Below are 19664 nucleotides of genomic sequence, written 5' to 3' on the forward strand. Positions count from 1 at the left end.
CTCTGTTAGTGGATTCAAGGTTTACTAATGGAACTTTAAGCCTTGAAAAGGACTTAATAAACTTATAACCATTAGAGATGCACTAGGAAGCTATTCAGGCAGATGGGGGTTATCTCAATCAATTTTGTTGACTAGATATGAGGACGTATTTTGTATGACGTTAAAATTACCATCATCAAAATATCTTGCTAGTCAAAATATTTTATGACTGCAAGAGTTCACTATTCTGTTAAAATTACCATAATCCCCCAAATAATCTGAATGTACAATAAATTTTAATAAAACTTTGAACTTTTGGTGCTATTTGTTGAGCAATCTTCTTCATTTAGGTGTTGGTTGGTTCCAAGGATGCTGTGAAACTCACTTTTGGGCGGTGCTAATTCTGAAAGATCAAAGGTAAGTGAAAAGAATTGAATATACTTTGTAACTCTATTAGGTTTTAACTATTTGTACTTCTGAATTTAAGTGAAAACCTTATTTCCCTCATTTTTGTGAAAGACTAAGCTAAACTTTGGCTCTTGATCTACTTTCCTAACATGTATTGGTATTATTGCAGGGAATTTCTGCGTCTCCGTCAATGCTTCCTAAGTGTACTCCAATATTGACATCCCAGTTGTTGTAGAATTGCGAGAATGGTTAGAATTTTTTTATTTTGCTATTTCACCATTAAGGCTTTTGCATATCAGTGTTTGAGACCGTAGCTTTAGACATTTTTACCTCTATATATCAATTATTGTTTAGAAATCCTTTTGGTTGTTCTTTGTACAATTCGTTCAGAATTTCATGGGGAACAAGAACGAGTTACTTTTCACGGGGAACTGGAAATCTTAGTGATGATTGAAGTTTCGGTAGATCTCAAGTTGTCAACACTATAACTTCCAATTTAAGCTCCATCTGTGTTAAGATTAAGTTCTTAAGATTCAAAGTGTGAGTCTTATGTGCCTTTACTACGAATCCTTTTCGAGGTTTCCTATCTTTGGTTATGACTGATTCAATTTTCGTATAATTTTGAATCGTCGTATATTGTCCTTTTCACTTTTACATTACTCTATTCTGTGTAGCTTCTCCTTCCTCAATTTATCTACTTTGGACCTTATATGGAGAACTTCCACTTTCACATTAATTTGCGTTTGAGTTAATCCTTTTTGATAGTCAATGGGCCTGCTCTATTGGTTTCATGTAAACCCTTAGATGGTTCCATATGTTGGGCGAGATTTTATCTCACCAAAAGTCTTTACTCCCCCACTTAAGTTGTGATTTTCTGATTGTAATTGTGTGTGTATTCTTTGCTTAAATTTGCTATCAGGATTCAGGGGTTGTCATTGGACGAAAATCTTGAGATATATATGAAGCAGCCGCCATGAATTATGTAGGTATGAAAAAATTATTGCTTCTATTTTATGTAAGATTTCGACATTTTTTAGAACTTCGCTTTGTCTCCAATGTATTTTTGATGCAAGAAGGTAAATAATATGTCAATGTTGATGGTTTTTTGAACAGTACAATCTAATGCCAAGGTAAGGATTGTTTGACCAGGCTAGAATTTTGTATAGGTTTGCTTATTGACAAAAATTCGGCAGTTCACTACCTGTGCTTTCTTTCTTTTACCAGTTCTTATGATCTCTAGATTTCAATCCTTCACAAGTTTAGTAACAATTAATTTTCCTGAATTCAAAAAACTTTATAAGTGTTACAAGGATAACTCACTATCTGCAAAGTAAGCATTACATGGTAAGCAAATGGAAAAACTATGAATCATTTGGTCTCCTAGCCTTAGTTATATTGGTGGAAGTAAAAAATAATCCCCAGGTACTCTAAGGGTTATGCTATAGTCAATTAGCATAAGAAAAAAAAAAGCCTTATGTAACTCATGGAAACATGTTGCAATGCTTTAGCAGTTACGTATTTTCGAGATAGTTATACAACAACAATCCATGTGAAATCTAGCATCATTGCAGTCTTCATAATCTGCATGTTAGTTGAGAGAACTGAATCACAATAGAGTTCACAAAAAAAATACAAAAATACAAAAAAAAACTAAACTGTCTTATTAACGGAACTGCAGTATTATTCATTTTTTTCTAATAATTTTATTTTTTTTCCGTGTAGTAATCAAGGTTTTCTAATATTCTTAGATATTGAGTTGCCATAAGTATCTGAAAGACTGAATTCTTAAGTCCTTATTTTCTAGACAGTGGGTGCTCCCGGTTGTTGTAGTGGATGAAAAAGAGGACTTGGCACAGGTCATGAAAAGTGGTTCAGTTTAATAATGCGTTGGAGGACAATTTCAGTGTGCGGTAAAACTTGGTGTGATGTAAATATAATTTGATACCCTGTTTGTAGCCTTTAGCTACCAACCTAGGCATTTGATACTTAATTCCCTTAGAGCAACTGCAGTGGACGACTAAACCCAAATTTGGTGTCGAGTGGGCTGGTGTAGTGAGACGGACCATCGATCAAAATTTGATCAAAGAGTAAAACTCGGACCAAATTTGGTCGGGGATTAAGACCAAATCCAAATATAGTCGGGCGTTTAAATAATGTCCGCCTACCCGACGAGCGTTGGTATAATGTCCGCCTGTAGTCGCGCGTTCGTAAAGTTAACGCCTGATGCAGGGCGTTGGTATAATGTCCGCCTGGATGGGGTATTGGTATAATGTCCGCCTGGATGGGGCGTTGGTATAATGTCCGCCTGAATGGGGCGTACGTAAAGTTAACGCCGGACACCCAGGCGTACATAATGTTAACGCCTCTCTTGAGGCGTTGATACAATCATGATCCCACCTTCACAAAGTTTTGAAAACTTTGCTTGGGGAGTTGTCTTTATCAACGCCCCATTTTTTTTATTTTTTTTTTATTTTTGAACCCGGGCGAACGTATAATCTCCGTCCCACACACCAGGCGTTGCTATAATTCACGCCCCATACAGGCGTTATCTTTATCAACGCCCCATACCAGGCGTTATCTTTATCAATGCCCCATGCCAGGCGTAATCTTTATCTACGCTGGACGATGAAGCGGACTTTATATCAACGCGCGACCAAATTTACTCGTCACCCGCTACGCCACAGGACGGACTAAACCCAAATTTGATCTTTTTTTTTTAGTCTTTGGTCTTTAGTTATGCTCGCACCACTGTGGACGCTCTTACAGGTAGGTGTCACTCCCCCCAATTTTAAGCTATACTGGCCTCACTTTTCTGTCTCATATATTTCGCTTTGAATTCAATATGGAGCTTCTAGGATAACATACTCCGGATGCTACATGTCGGCTCAAACATCTGAACAGAAATGGGCAATACATCACCGTTCTTAATGGTTCCACATCAGATATTTGATTTTATTAGAATCTAAATCCGCTGACGTTGTCCCTTATTTACTTTATATTTTTCTATAGTTGTCTCCCTTTTATATTTTTTTTATAGTTGTCGACCTTTTAATTGTTCTCCCTTTACCTTAGCAAGGGAAACACAACAAAAATTGGAAATGCAACACAGATAGCACAACGATCCACTCAGAACGATGCAATTAAATCTGATTGACGAATAAATTAAATTATAAAGTATCTTCATGCTTATATAGATTCATTTAGATAAATTTACAAAACAATATCTTTTTTCTTTATTTACTCCCCTCTTTTTTTTCCTTCTATTTTTCTCTAATTAATAGAATTTCGTGGGTGAGCTTTGTTATCAATGTGGATACGTAGAGTTCTACTTTAAAGAAGTTCTTGGTGAGTGTATTGACTTTTGATGCAGTAAATGTGAAAACAAAGTGGATATGCCCATGACGGTATATGGCCTTCACTCGAAAGAAGCTGTATACCACTTCCATCGGTCCATTCTCTTTTTGTGTATCCATGGTGTTCGCAACCATCAACGATAAACCCAGAATTGATCAGAAAATTGAAATTACATAGCGGAAAATTAAGAAAACTTAACACAGAAAGTGATTAACTTTTTATTTTGGGTACGAATACTGATTTCTCGGGGAAGGCATTACATGAGTGCATTCGGAGATTATTGTACAATGTACACAGGAAAACAATACTAACTGAGATACAGTACATCTGATAAAAATTTCAGCAAATTGTCCGGTGAGATAGCCAGTGTCGTTTCTCAAGCAATGAATAAGAAGTAAAACTATTACAAACATCTCAGCTCAAGACTGTGTGAAATAGCCCATGCCGGTACGGCACGGGTGATTTCCTAGTAATTGACGTATGAGATTGAAAGTTAAAACTACATCCGGTCATAATTTGCTTATCATATCATTATTGTCCCATTAATTTCTGATAATAAATATTATATATATTAATTTCGTATACCAAATATCATTAATTATATATCCTAACAAATATATGGTCATTAATAAATACTCCCTCGGTTTTATTTCCGTCCTTTATTCTATTTTCGTTAGTTTCAAAGAAGTGGTCATCTTTTGTTTATAGTGGAATTTTCTCATTAAACTCTTAAATATACCCTTGATTTTTTTGTAATTATAAAATTATTTTTATTATGACCAAATATAAATTCTTAAAGTGTATCTCCATAAATAAAAAACAAATGTCTTTAATAAATTTAATGTTTATCTTCATTCCTTTTTAATCTTTCCAAAATAAATCTAATTTTATGCTTTCTGTTTCTTTTTTTTACCTATTGTCAGAGTATTGCTCGGTGGAACCCGCCAAACATTGGTATGTCAAGGTTGATTATCATATTTTAGCATCAAAACTCAAAAGTCGCTTGATTAGAATTACAAGAGTCAACTTTGTTACGTAGACTAGAAAGTCTAAAAATGTTGAGACATACAAGTATTACTTTGAAGACCCGAATATTTTGAAGTCGATGCGAAGACATCATCCTTTTACTTGAGTTTAGTAATATAAAACCTGATTTGTTTCCATTTTTATATCGTCACTTTCAAGTAGTAATAGAGACTTGATCATCTTATTATGATCAAAGTGTCAAAGAAGAATATACAAGTTGTTTTATAGTCTTGATATATTGAATTACGAAGTATAATTACAATTTTGATATCTTTTGAACTTCTTAATTACGACATAGACAATCTTTTTAACTTGTTTACTTACTAGATTGTGTCATGAACTTATGGTTGATTTCATACCTAGAAAATTATTTTTTATTATATGAGTTTAAGGAAGTAGATTTACAAACTTATATTTCATAGTTGAAAGAAATCAATAGGATTGGTGGTCCGGTTTTAATTGAAGATTTAAAGAAGGACCAATCCCTACTTATGTTGGGAGCCATATTAGTACCGATCCTTATCAATGTTAGGATTCAAGGTAGTATTGTTCCTAACCTATATGGGAATCAAGGTAGAACCGATCCTTACCTACATTGAGAGTCATGGTAGAACCAATCCTCATATGCAAAACCGATTTTTACAGTCACACACACTATAGGGTTTGTGTGAGTTTGGAAATTGAGTTTGCAAAATAGGAACGTTTACGATGTCGACATAATGAGTAATTTGAATATGTGTATAAATCTTATATTTTATTTTTCAAACATATTATTTGATACTCAAGGTGAGATCCCAAACCGAAATGTTTGAGAATATTTTTGTTAAGGTTTTCAAATGTATATGTTTTGTTTTTCCAGCAGGCAAAACATATATCTGGAAGATATATTAGTTAAGCATCTTGTATGCTAGATATTATTGAGTTGTATCCAAGAGGGATTTCGGTTATACAGTTGGATATTGGTTGGAAGTAGACAAAACAGAACCTAGGTGCTTTATCGCATATCTTGAAAATATTTTCGGTTATGAAAATTCCTTGGTGTCCAAACTATCTGGGTCTATATAGGATTCGCGTGAGCTGACTAGATTTATTGTAAGCGCAGAGATACTGGGAAACTAGGTAACTAGGGGTAGTTTACTTGGTCTCAACTATATGAAGTTGTTAGTATTCTTTGTATAGCGGCTTAATTCTGAGAGTATTCAAAACTGGTCTATGGGTTTTTATGCATTTGCGGTTTCCGTGTTAACAAAATCCTGTCGTTTGCTTTTACTTTACTTTCCGCATTATGATTGTTTAAGTTATAATTAAAATAATCGCACTTGTATATTAATCCAATACTTGGGTTGATCCCTATAGTTTAAGATTCGGTTTCGGACTTGTACTATATACCAAGTGTATACTTATGGTTTGCTATCTTCTTGACAGTCTCTGTCCATATTAGATCACGCAAGGTATCAGACTTATAGGTTGATATCGAAAATATTGTGGTGTACTTGGTACCCTCGTCATTTCACCTATTAAAAGCACTTACCAATTTTTGTTATATTAATAACTTTTTTATTTTTTTATTTGATAACAATTTGACATTTAATAGGGATAGTTTATGAAAATCCTATGTCCTTCTTATTATTTTGAATTTTTCAAAGGGGACTAAAAAAAAACAGAGGGAGTAATGAAATTGCAGGGTTGATTGTGAGGTGTTTGTAAATGGTGGTCGGGAGTTGGTGGTGGATGAAGAAGAAGTAGTAGTAAGTGGCTCTTATGATACTGATGGGTGTCACGTAGTGGACAATTTTAATTCCGTGTTAGTTAATATAAAATCGGGTACCATACAAAAATATAATAATATAATAAGTATCAGGAACATATATCACTTTATGTAGTAACAACAAATAAGTGTTACGGATTTTTATCGTGCCCGTGAATCAGAGTCTTGGCTTAGTTAGCTTATATAAGTGGCGGTCCACATATGTCCTTGTAATACATAAACCCACGCATGATATTCTTCCTCAATAAAACTAAAATGATCGTGGATATCTTCGCTATAATAAATTTAGCTCTCATGAAACTACCAAGTTTCAAGGTTCGTCTGAATCGTTTCTATGTGATAGGTAAACAAAATATTCTTCTTTATTTAGATATTTTTTAAAGTTTTCAATTGTTCAGATTTTTTTAATTTCTGATTCGGATTTTGAAATTTTGGGTATTCAAATAAATTATTTTTTGAGTAATCGATATAGATGGAATAGTTTTGTTAGATATTGTACTTAAATTTGATTTGATCTGAGGTTTGGATATCCTCGAATCACTTCAATATGGTGGTATAGTTCAATCGTAACCTTTTGTGTGACCACATACAATTAATAGTGATTTTAGATTTATGCTTATTATGTTGTTTATTAGATTGACATTTGTAGTATTTGATAGATGATCCTTGTTTAGGTTTATATGTTTTGGGTGTAGGCAATATGAATGAAAACTGTCGAAGCTTAAAATGGGTTTACACTAATAGGTGATGAAGGTGATGTCTGCAAATATATGTTGGAGGATTTAATCTTCCATGTAAGTACCATTTTATCCTTTTATTTCCTTATAATGATTTTTGGTTAAGATTGGAAACCAATTAAGTTTTCATTTTTGTTGATAAAATCTTACTCAGTTATGGCGTCGGAAATGCCTTAAGGCGGTTCTCAGTCTAAAGTTACGACACAAAAATGAGTAAACTATAAACCTAGTGCTCATTTGCTTTTTATAATTTTCATTTAAGACCTAATTTAGTGTTCGCATTAATACTTCATTTCAAGTTGGCATCTAGATTAACGATTCAAGCATAGTAGTTCAACTGGGCACATGGCCTTTACGAGAATTCCTTTGGAAGATTTATGGTAGCAACAAAACCTTGTGCAGCTAAATGATCGTGTTACGCATTAAATAGCAATAAGGCACCATTTATCTATTTTTGCTACCTAATTGTAGTCTTTTTTTGTACTTCCATTTTGGTTTCCTTTTTACGTTGATTAAATAAAACGAAAAATGGGTTATTTGTCCAAATAATTTTAAATCACGGTTCAAATGGACGAGTAAAAAATAGTTTGGGCGAAATGGCCAAAAAAAAATAAGGATGAAACTGGTTTCATCCTAGCTTAAATTTAAAAAATAGCAAGGATGAAACTGGATACATCCTGTGTAAATTAAAAATAAGAAAAAATATTTGAAAATGGGCACGATGAAAGTGATTACATCCTGCCTATTTTTACATTTTTGTCCATTTAAACAGTATCAAAATCTAACTGTCCATTTCATCCAGGAATTGTTGATTTTGGTCTTTTTAACCAATTTTGTGTAAATAAAATGATTTACTTCTATTTCATGTTACCGAGACTAAAATAAGTCACAATACAAAATAAAAATGATTCAGTACCCTAACGGTAGGCAGCGGCGAATCCAGCACAAAAATTCAGTGGGGGCACACTTAATCCTTAATAACATAGCTAAAATTGTGACTGAAGAATGCCGCATACATCAATATAGAGGGAAACTAAATACCGCAAAGTTCATTCAAATCGGAAAGGACCTACATTATTGAATAAAACTTATATATATAGGAAATTAAGAAAGTCTGACCATATCATGATTGTTAATCCATGAAAGAACAATTTTAAGTTAAAAAACTTTTGTTACCACAACAAAACCAAGAAATGACAAAAACCGGCTATTTGTAACCATTGCAGCTATACGTTTCTCCTTCAAATTTATCAAAATCCAAACCCGCCATCATAATAAACCCAAATTCCATCACAAAAAATTAAGTGATCGAAAAAGAAATAAAATCAAACAATAGATTACTTAGGAGGTAGGAGTAAAAACCCTTACTTGGAAATTGATTACTATTTAGCTGTTGATTTGAATCATATACGTACTAACCTAAGGAGATCATTTTGATTTTGGTAGAGTAGGGAGTATCTACATGTTATCCTTAATTTTGGGGTTGGTTTTGTGCGAACAAGGTTGGAATTAGTTTCGAAACTATATCTTATATACTTTTTTGGTGTAAATAGTAAGGGGCACAAGATTATTTCAAGTGAAAACTACCTGAGAATCTTTTTGCTTCCAAAAATTTAGGGGGACAGTGTGTTCGCCCCTGACGGTAGGGTTTAAGTCCTGGTTATTCTTCATGACAAAAATTAAACTGAGAACCTCCTTAAGGAAACAATTTATTCAATAACACTGAAAAATTCAGTGTTAAGTCCTGATTTCGATTTTAACGGTAGGGTTTAAGTCATGACTTCAATTTTATTCTTCATGACACTGAAAAATTCAGTACTCATCCCATTGACTCCGCTGAAGCTTCTTTATTCAATAACAAAATTCTTGATTTAGATTTGGTTAATCTTGGCTTCACGGGATGCCCCTTTAATTGGTCAAATAAAAGAAGGGGTCATGCTCGCATTGAACAAAGATTAGATAGAGGACTGGCAACTGAAGATTGGCTAGTCCTTTATCCTAACACCACCATCACCAATATGCTAGCTATTGGGTCTGATCACCACCCCATCCTGCTAAATTCGAATCCCCATTGGAAAAATGGCAAGATACCTTTTAAATTCTTTGGCCATTGGTTGGACCATGAAGACTGTAAGAAAATAATAACTGAAAGCCGGAGCAAATCTTTATCTGGATCCAGTGCCTTCACCATTGCCAGAAGACCCAAAGACATAAAGCTACAAATCAGAGTCTGGAAAAAGGATGTTTATGACAACATCAAAACAAACATTGAAGAATGCAAGCATTATTTAAACATGATACACAACAATTACTTCAGGATGGGTAGAGGCCAAGCTCTAGCTGATGCAAGGAAACAACTCAAAAACTGGCATGACATAGAAGAAAAGTTCTGAAACACCAAAAGTAGAGATCAAATAATAAAACTGAGAGATCAGAACACAAGTTACTTCCACAGAGCTACCAAGAGCAGAATCAGAAGAAACAAGATTGATACAATATATGATGATAAAGGAGACTGGATAACAGACTATCAAGAAGTCAAAAACTGCTTTACAAACCACTTCTCAAAAATGGCAACTGCTGAAACCACCAACATTTCACCTGAATTCATCAATCTCATACCCACAACCATAACCACAGATAACAACATTGTGCTTAACAGGAACCCTGATCACAATAAAATTAAATCCATTTTGTTCAGCATGGCTAGTGATAAAGCTCCAGGTCCTGATGGATTTCCACCTAACTTCTTCAAAGCCAACTGGGAAATTTTGGGAAATGACATTGTCAAGATGGTACAACACCTTTTCACCTCTGTCCACTTACTAAAAGAAATGAACTTTACTTTTATATCCCTTATCCTAAAATTGACAACCCCACTTCCCTAATCCATTTTAGACCCATCAGTCTCTACAATACAACCTATAAAATCATATCAAAACTCATTTCCCAGAAAATGAAACCTCACCTAAACAAGATCATATCCCCTTACCAATATGCTTTTATACCTGGCAGACAAATATCACATTACGTGACAGGGCCTTTTGAGAAATTTGATAGAGAAGGCATGTCAATTCATTTTTGACGGGCCAAAGCTATCAATTAACCAGGATTCTATTATCGACAGGCATACCAAATGTAAGCCAACACAGTAAAGAGGAAAAAATCGATTCATTTCTCATTTTATTTCGCTCTTTCTCTCCATTTCCTCTCCAGAAAATTGAAACCTAGATTTTATTTCTCTACTCGCGTTTGCTTGTTCTCTCTAGTCTCTTATATGGTTTCGATTAGTTAACAGAGAACACGAATCCACCTTTAAGATCTATAGATCGGCTTTTGATCGGTATATGTTTTGTTCGATTTGAATCATTAAGATGAAGCGGTCAGGTTATTGAACTGGAATTTCGAAGGAAATTCTAAGCGATCGGGTATTATTTTTGTTAAATTTTGTTTCGTTAGTGTCTGTCTACTGAATTTTGAGGTTTAGGTTTGAGGTTTATTAATGTTTTATAATTAGCTTAATCCATTCAAAGAATTCGTATAAATCTATTTGGGAAGTTTAGGTTGATGGATGTGAATGATAGTGTGATGGTGTTTAATTTGGTAACCTATTTAGTTTAATGAATGTGAATCTAATATTGTATTATAGGTTATTAGACAAATTTTAGGATCTCAGAGAATGTTTGACATTTCTCTTTTAAGTGTATGTGGAAATGTCTCACTGAGATTTGCAAATTTATAGGAGCGGATCAAAAATTAATTTGTCTTGAATATTTATTAAGCTAATGCTATCTGTGATAGTTATTTTTATATCAAACAGATTAGTGATTTGGCATGGTGCCTCCCTCAACTACAATGCTAGTTGCTCGTACACATGTACAACACATCTCTCTGTTTTGATTTTTGTGTTTGTTATAAAGTGATTTGTGTATGTGTTTACTTTGGGAAGTTAAATACTGATAATTATTGACAACAGTTTGTCGTTGTTTAAGATTTTGACACCTAAAAATATGACGGACCGTCTGACGGGAAAGCACTGTCAATAATCCCTGTTTACGACGGATTTTGCCCGTCGAAAAAGGTGATTTGTGGCGTAGTGTCAGATAACATAGCTATTGCTCATGAGATCATACACAATATGAGGTCCAGAAGAGGGAAAAAATGAGACACTGTAAATATGGGTATCAAAATAGATATGGCAAAAGCATTTGACATAGTGGATTGGACTTTCCTAATAACCATCATGAAGAAGATTCGTTTTAATGATCAGTGGTGCAACAAAATATTTCAGTGCATATCCACCTCCACCTCTGTTGTTCTAATTAATGGTTCTCTTGATAAATTTTTCAAACCTTCCAGAGGCCTTAGACAAGGTGATCCCATTCTCCCTGTCTCTTCCTTTTATACATGCAAACTCTTTCTAGAACTCTTATACATGTTGAGGAGCTGGGTCTTATCAATGGAATCAAGATTTGCAAATCTGCACCCTCCATCAACCACCTCCTATTTGTTGATGACTGTATGATATTCTGCAAAGCCAATATGACTGAAGCTCAAAACATTATGGATATTTTAAGGATATTTGGAAGTACTTCTAGTTCTGGTCAGGTAATCAACTTCAACAAATCTGGAGTTTTTTTCTTCAATAAAAACACAAACCCAAGCCTTATCCCCACCATCAACAACACTATGGGTGTTCAAGTTCTCCAGCTGGAAGATAAATATTTAGGTTCACCTCTTTTTACTCACAGAAGCAAAATCAACTCTTTCAAACCGGGTGTTGAAAAATTAAAATTGAGATTATCCAGCTGGAAAAATGTGCCTCTGAACCCTGCTGGGAGGGAAGTGCTCATCAAAGCCATCACTCATCTGCTTGTATTTACCAGATGAACTGCTTTAATATCCCAAAGCAAACCTGCAAAGACATCAACAAACTTCAAAGGGACTTCTTCTAGGGGAAAATCTTGGAAAATCCCACTGGTTACTACCCAAAAGCTTGGACTGCAGTCTGTAAACCAAAAGAGCTGGGAGGCTTAGGCTTCATGAATAGATCTCTTCAATAGCTCTATGATCACCAAAATTGGCTGGAGACTGGAGCAAGATAAAGATTCTCTCTGGTACAAACTTATGGATGCAAAGTATCTAATTGGCAGAAATGTCCTCAACATGGACATAAAGCCAAAAGATGGTGACTCCTGGATATGGAAAGGAATCCTAGAAGGCATTAGAAACATCCAACAACACTGTGTATGGAGGATCGACAAGGGGAGTAGAATCAAAATTTGGGATGATCTCTGGGTTCCAAATATTACTATAAGACTCAATAAACCTTCAAACTGTCCTCACCATATTGAAACAATTGAATCTCTCCTTCTTCCTAATGGGAACTGGGATGAAAATATAGTTCAATCTTACTTAAGTAACAATATTGCTCAAGCCATTAATGCTCTGCCTACTCATCCAGAAGAAGAAGACAAGATCATCTGAAACCTACATGACAGAAGAAAGTTCTCTGTCAAGTCTCTATACAAGGCAAAGATACAATAACAGGAAATTGGGAGGCAATTTGGAACATGAATGTTGCTCCAGCTATTAAGATTTTTATCTGGAAATGTGCTCATGGGATTCTCCCCACTAATACTAAAACAACTAGTATTTTGCATTACATTGATCTTATATGCAACAGTGGGGAAGAAGAAACCATGACACACATGTTTCTAAACTGTCTCGCTGCTTCTTTAGTTTGGAAGGAAATCATTGGCCCTCATCATACTCAGTTTGATAACACTACTATCTTCATGGACTGGTTAAATTCCTGGTTTGAGACTGGGATGGCGAGCCATGAATGTAATATTTATGTCACTACATGCAGGTACATCTGGAAAGCTATATGTGATATAGTTTTCAGACAAATCCAGCCAAATGCAGCACAAACCTCAAACTGCATTAAACAACATTTATGCAACCATAATAGAATTCACAACATGCCAGAGCATATTATGAACGGTTTCTCACTATTGACAGAGGAAATTGATTCATCTATGGACAACTACTATACCTAATTTGAATCAGTACCCTACAACTGATTATGGAAAAATCATCAAAATATGCACTCTGCAGGACCCTGAAACTTTGATATATTATTCTGCACTGACTATTATGGATTTTGCAAGAAACATCAATGGTACAAGAGGACATCCAGGATACTCTGGAACTTGGGAGCAACAGGAGGTGCGAACCTAGCTTTTGAATGGGCCAAAGAAATGCAGCACACTAATATAGAGATACAAGCTGAATCCATGGAATTTTTAATTCGTTTCAAGTTGCTCTACCACAAAGCTGTCAAAGGAAGATTTCATCTAAGTTACCATGAAAGAACAAATAGTGAAGAGGAGGACAGTAATATTGATATCAACTCGGTAACTTTTATTTTATTAAGAGTAAAAATCATCCATCGTCTCCAAAATATGGATACTTTCAATACGGCTTTATCTTGTAAGAACAATGCTAGCAGGACGAGTGGTCCAACCAATGCCAATCTTTTGTATCAGTCTTACAGGGGTGCATTGGATTATGATTTATATGGATATTTAACAATCCTAAAAACTCCTAGGTATTCAATTAGGATATGTAAGGAATCATTAAATATCCATTGTATTCAGTTAGGGTTGTTTAAGATTCCACAAATATCCTAGGTATTCAATTTATTTCAGATTTCTTAGGATAGTTAAGGGACAAGATATATATGGATTCTTATGGATACTTGTAGGCAAAATATGTATGTTATTATCCCATATCAATCTTAACCCAACCTACAAGAGTTTCATGGATTCCTATGAACAATTTTTTTCTTTTATCACAACGTGCCATGTTTTCCACCACCACCACTACAAACCACCAACCAACACCAGTAGAACCGCCACCATCTACACCTCTGTCACCACAAACCATCACCGCCACACCAACCACCACCACCGCCACGCCCACGACCACCGACCACCGACCACCATCACCACTAGCAACCATCACCGCCACCACTACCGCCCACCACCACCTAAATTTTTGTTTTTTTAAAGGAAATCATCATGACCATGATTTTTTCAAATATACTACTAATTGGTAATATATTTTCAATTTATCTAAGGAAATCCATTATAATAAATCCATAATCATATATCTATAAGAATCTTAAAGATTCTTTAAGAAACATTATAAATCCACTAGATTCGTGTAAAACTAGTATCTAAATTTATCTAAATAAATCATGATCTAATACACCCCTATTAGGTGTTGTTTTGGTGGCCTAAGTTTTTCTATATATAAAAAAAAGTCATGGTTATTAATATATGTAAGGGTAGGTTTTATACTCACGAAAGAAATAGAAAAAATGGAAAACCTAATGGTTCCGATATTTTTCATAATCTACCCAAGTCAAAATTTTCTCTTTTCTCTGGTGAACTTGATTTTCTCCATAGCAATCGTCCTAAGAACAGAAATGGTGTAGGATTTTGTTGTGCGACTTCTATCAGATACTTTACTTAATCTTTGTGGCAACGTGGACTGGCGAACACCATATTTCCTTCGTTACCATATATCTCGATCACATTGGCCAGCACCACATTTTCCAGTAATGTGTTTTCTTTTTCAAGGAAAAGATTAAGAAGATCACGTTGGCCCAATAAATCCCATCTTAATAGGTCCCGTAATAGATTGGAGAAGAAGAGCCAAAGCAAGAATTCATTTTGCTTCCTTTTACAATAATTGAAAAAAATGGCAGGTGAGTGTAGTATGAACTTTTCTTTTGTCCGGATCAAGCTTACATGGCACGATGGCAGCTAATTAGGTTGTGCCAACTCAAGAATGCCATATGAGATGGAATTTCCACTAGTAACGGTTGAAGATAATTCCAACTTTTTGTGTCGATCAATGATCACTACACCTTAGCCTTTGGAAGTCTTATGCATATCACTACTTTTTGAGTCAAAATATGAACCTCGGGTTGAAAAATACGTGTCCCAACAGTGCATGCACCTGATCACTAACCCCCACCGAACATTGATATAACACAAGTCTTGTGATAAACGTTGAGTCTAATATACTTGACTGTTGCTAAAGACCAAGTAGCTAAGGTATTTATATAACACAAGTCGTGTGATCAACGTTGAGTCTAATATACTTGACTGTTGCTAAAGACCAAGCAGCTAAGCTAACGCAGTATCCACTTAGGTGCCAACAAAAAGCTAACAATGATGAAGGTTTCAGTGGAGTTTGTTCATCGTAAGACTAAATTATAGAGGTAAAATGGATATGGCTGTTTTTGTAAATGTAAACAACAAAAAATAATATGAGAGATAGCGTTGATTTTGCATTTTTAGAGAGATGGAAAGAATCCGTTAAAATATTAATTCTCAACGCAAATTCACACTATCTTTTTATTGTTTTTTGTTTTTTTACATTTACCAATATTAATGATTGATTTTTATTTTATGCTTGGTACATAAAATATAAAAACTCAATAAAAAATATAATATGTTCTCCAAGCGAAAGATGTTAGAGCTCTTTTTTTGTTTTTTTTTTAAAATTGGAAAACTCCATTGAAAGTTAAAAAGGTTTACGGGACAAACTCGTAGATGATATGAAACTTGGAGGATATGCATGCCAAGTTTCTGTTGGAATCTTGCAACAGTGAATAACAATATTAGATGTATCAAAGTAATACATAAAGAACTAAATCAAAACAACTCTACCACAAACAACTTGACGAGGGAAGAATCACAAGTTCAACAAGTTGTCCTTGACACATTAGTTTGCGGGTATATTCAAGAATGAATAATGCTAAACCCCTTCAGCAAAGATGTCTCCCGGATACGACTGCCCGATATAGCTTGTATAAGCACAACACAAGCTACCCACTCTCTAAACTTAGCAATAAGGATTGGAAGGTGTGACTACTCGTTTTCCCGTAGTCTACGTAATGTGTACAGCTCCGAGAATCAGATACTAAGTAGTATTGATGCCTCGGTTGAACTGATAATGCTAAGTAATAAATGGTACTCAAGATAACAATAACAACTAAGAATACAAAGATAATGTAAAAGCTGCTAAGTTATCATGAGACACAAGAGATTACGTGGTCCGACTTTCGTCTACGTCCACAGGGTAATGAGTGATTGTTTTGTATTAAGTTATGGTGGTTACAAAGATCTTAAATGCTTCCCAAAGTAATAGAGAGAACCCAAGTTAAAGTAAATACTTAAGTTCTAAACATTAAAGAGGTATAAGCTTAAGACTAGATCTTCTCTCCTAGATATTGAATGCCCCTGGTTTGTTGGTGAGGCTTGGTATTTATATCCTTTTATGCTCCAAGTATATCTTTGGTGCCTCTGGGTTCATCGTTTCCTGATATACCTTTAGCACATATGGTACATTCTTTCGCCGCGTGCTCTCTCCAGTCGAACTCTGCCACCTCAGCTGACCCACGTTCCTTCGGGAACTCCCCAGTCTCAGTACAGATTGTACCTTCATTCACCGCCAGCCTCTGCCAATCTGGTTCCGCCACATCACATCTCTCCACGTGCCTTGATTATGCGTGCAGATAAGAGATTTGTGCATTTAATGCTGATTAGATATGTCATCTACCTCTGTCCATTTTCCAGCTGCTCTTTCATATATTAGGCTTTTACTTCTTTCATCTTAGCCGTCGAGACATCCTTTCTTGGGGCGAGATAAAGTAGATCTACGAAGGTATCCTCTGTCACCTGGATTTCTCTATATAGCGAGGGATATACAGTTATCCTGTATGTGACCACTGAGATCATGACACGTGCTCCGCGGAATATTGGTATTCACAGTTTGTCCCTTTTCTTTCATATTCCACCGTTTGATAGGATCAGAAGAAAACTCCCGTAACGCCGCCATTTTTGCACGTACCGGTTGGTGGTCCCCGCACGTCCTTTCATGCAATAAATTCCCCTTGAATTTCGGGACATCCAAATTTTTGGATTCTCCAGCCGCCTATAAGAAGAGAATAAAGAGGAGGAATTTTCATTAACTCCTTTTCTCCCTCTCGAACTGTCTCTCTCTGTCTCTTTCACATAAATTTTCTTCCATCGTCAACTGTTGATCTTTCCTCCGATAAATCGATCATCATATACACGTAAGTGATACTTTTGCTCTTTTGTTGTTGCGTTTCGTATTTTTCCATGCTTGATTCTGTCTTCTCTTATCTGATTTGTTGGAAGTTGTTGTCGTACTTGCATGTGAGAATTTCAATTCTTTTTTACTTGTTCATATTGCATGAGAACTTGGGTTTGCTCTTATTTTCGTATTTTGATGATGATTCTGCCATGGTTGTTCTTCGCCTGCACTCTTACTTTGTGATGAGTTTAAACCGCTTCCTTTGGTTGGTTTTAGTAAAAACCATGCCCAAAGTATGCTTGTTTTTGCCCCCAATTTTCTTTTGAGTCGACTGTGAATTTCAGTCCGCCATTGTTGATGAGCCATTCTTCCTGCTGCTGTTAGGAATTATGAGACTTCCGAAGAAGCCTACGCGTAAGGGGCAAAGAAACTCTTCTTCTACTGACCCACCTCTGTGGATGAACCATCCTGATGCTACGCCGTCTCCACCCCCTGAGGATACTGAGGTACCTGCTGGTACTGAGATGGTTGTTATCCCTGAGGCTGATGCGGATCCAGAGGTAGAAGAAATTGTCGTTGAGGATCTTCCACCTCCTCCTCCTCATTATGAACTTCCAAGGCTGATACTTCGTGATAAAGATAGCTACGCCCATCTGTCCTTGGCTGAGATCACCAAGTCTTTCCGCCTCCACAAGTTCGAGATCTCCTTTGTCAATGGCCCCGATGTGCTCACCGAATCCCTGATCCGAAGTTTTCCTTATGATGAGAATAACCTCCGATTAGTGTTGGTCAGTTGGCCGCAGGTATGCTCCTCCCTTTGTTCAGTAGAAAGGATCCCTTCTACTATGACGATTTGTCTACCAGGGATGACCCGGTGAACAAAACTCAGGTCCGAGGAGTTATGCAATATATGGTAACTACTGGAATATGACCTTCGTGAGAGTTGGTACCGTAGTAATGGAAAGACCACTTTGAAGTCTTATGACCCCTTTGCCGATGGAAGGTCTAAGCAGGAGTATTATACCCCCGCCAACTTCAATGCTACATATGTTGATGCTATTCAGAAGAGCAATCTTCTTCCTTGGAGTGTAGGCCCTCGTCGTATCCATGTTACTGCTAAGAAAATCATGGAAGGTAACAACCTTCGTCTGCTGGAGGAGATCGATAAGACTGGTTTGACTGTTATCCCTTATTCTGCTAGGCTACCTTTCCAAAATCTGATCGTATCCGTCTTGATCATGATGGTCGCTGGTCTCGTACTCCTCTTTGTGTGGTGGATCATTGGGCCTACAGTTTTAATTCCGCAAATCCCCACTTCCCTCGTACAACTCTCTCCTTGCCTGAGAAGTATGATGGATATCAGCCTTGGGTTTTCAACCCTGCTGCTTCTCATGAGGTAACCTTCGTTTCTGTTTGAATGATTTTTCTTTAATATCTTTGTTTGATATTCTGATGACTTTCTTTTGTATTCTTCCCCTGCTTCTTCTGCTGGAAATGCTCCAGGTTCTATTGCTAGGACTGCTCCGGGCTCTGCTGGTAATTCCGTAGCCACCAGGACTAGGAAGAGAAAGGATTTGGCTGAAACAGCTACGCCAACACCTGCGGAGGTAGGATTATTGCCATACCTTTGTGTTTGTAAGTCACTTAGTATCTTGCCCTGATCCTTAGCTGGCGCATGTGTTTTTCCACAGTCCTCCAAGAGAAAGGCCAAGTTGAAGGCTGTTATTGACCTTGTGGCATCGTATGAAGATCCCAAGGATGGTGAGGAGGTGACGGATGATGAAGATATGGAGGATGTTGAGGATACTGGCCTCAGCCCTCATTTGGATGATATTGAGGAAGATTTTTCCAAGGGAAACCCCAGCCCCATCCGTGCTGGATCAGTGGAGGGTGAGAACGTCGTGGCTGGTGGTGATGCTCCATTTGTTAACCCTGTTAGTGTTCAAGCTCCAGCTCCTACTTTGTCTCCAAAGGTGCCTTCGTTTTCTGCCCCTGGCGGAGCATTGCATGTTGTCTCGGCTGCTACTGAGGCTGCTGCTGTAGTTTCCAAGAGTCTTCCTTCGTCTCCTGCTACTTCGCTTCAATCAAGTGGTTCGTTTGCTAAGGTTGTTACCCCAGTGGTGAGGGTTAGCAGTTCAAATTCTCAGTCGAAGAAGAAAGTTGTGACTTCACTGGGAAGCTTCTCCTTCAATGTTATGCCAACTCCGTTAGGGAGCGCTCAGTCTGTTTCTACTGCCCCTGTCAGCAAAGCTGTT

At 36.4% G+C, this 19664-nt stretch overlaps 1 long non-coding RNA gene across 1 annotated transcript; it reads left to right on the forward strand.

Moving 5' to 3' along the window:
- The first annotated feature begins 279 nt into the window (after positions 1-279).
- LOC113333280 lies at positions 280-1527 on the forward strand. Its single transcript, XR_003351889.1, has 4 exons — positions 280-396; positions 557-635; positions 778-927; positions 1307-1527. It is a non-coding gene; the product is annotated as an uncharacterized LOC113333280 (long non-coding RNA).
- Positions 1528-19664: the final 18137 nt, after the last annotated feature.

The sequence above is a fragment of the Papaver somniferum genome, chromosome 1 (genome assembly GCF_003573695.1).
Source record: "Papaver somniferum cultivar HN1 chromosome 1, ASM357369v1, whole genome shotgun sequence".
NCBI lineage: Eukaryota > Viridiplantae > Streptophyta > Magnoliopsida > Ranunculales > Papaveraceae > Papaver > Papaver somniferum.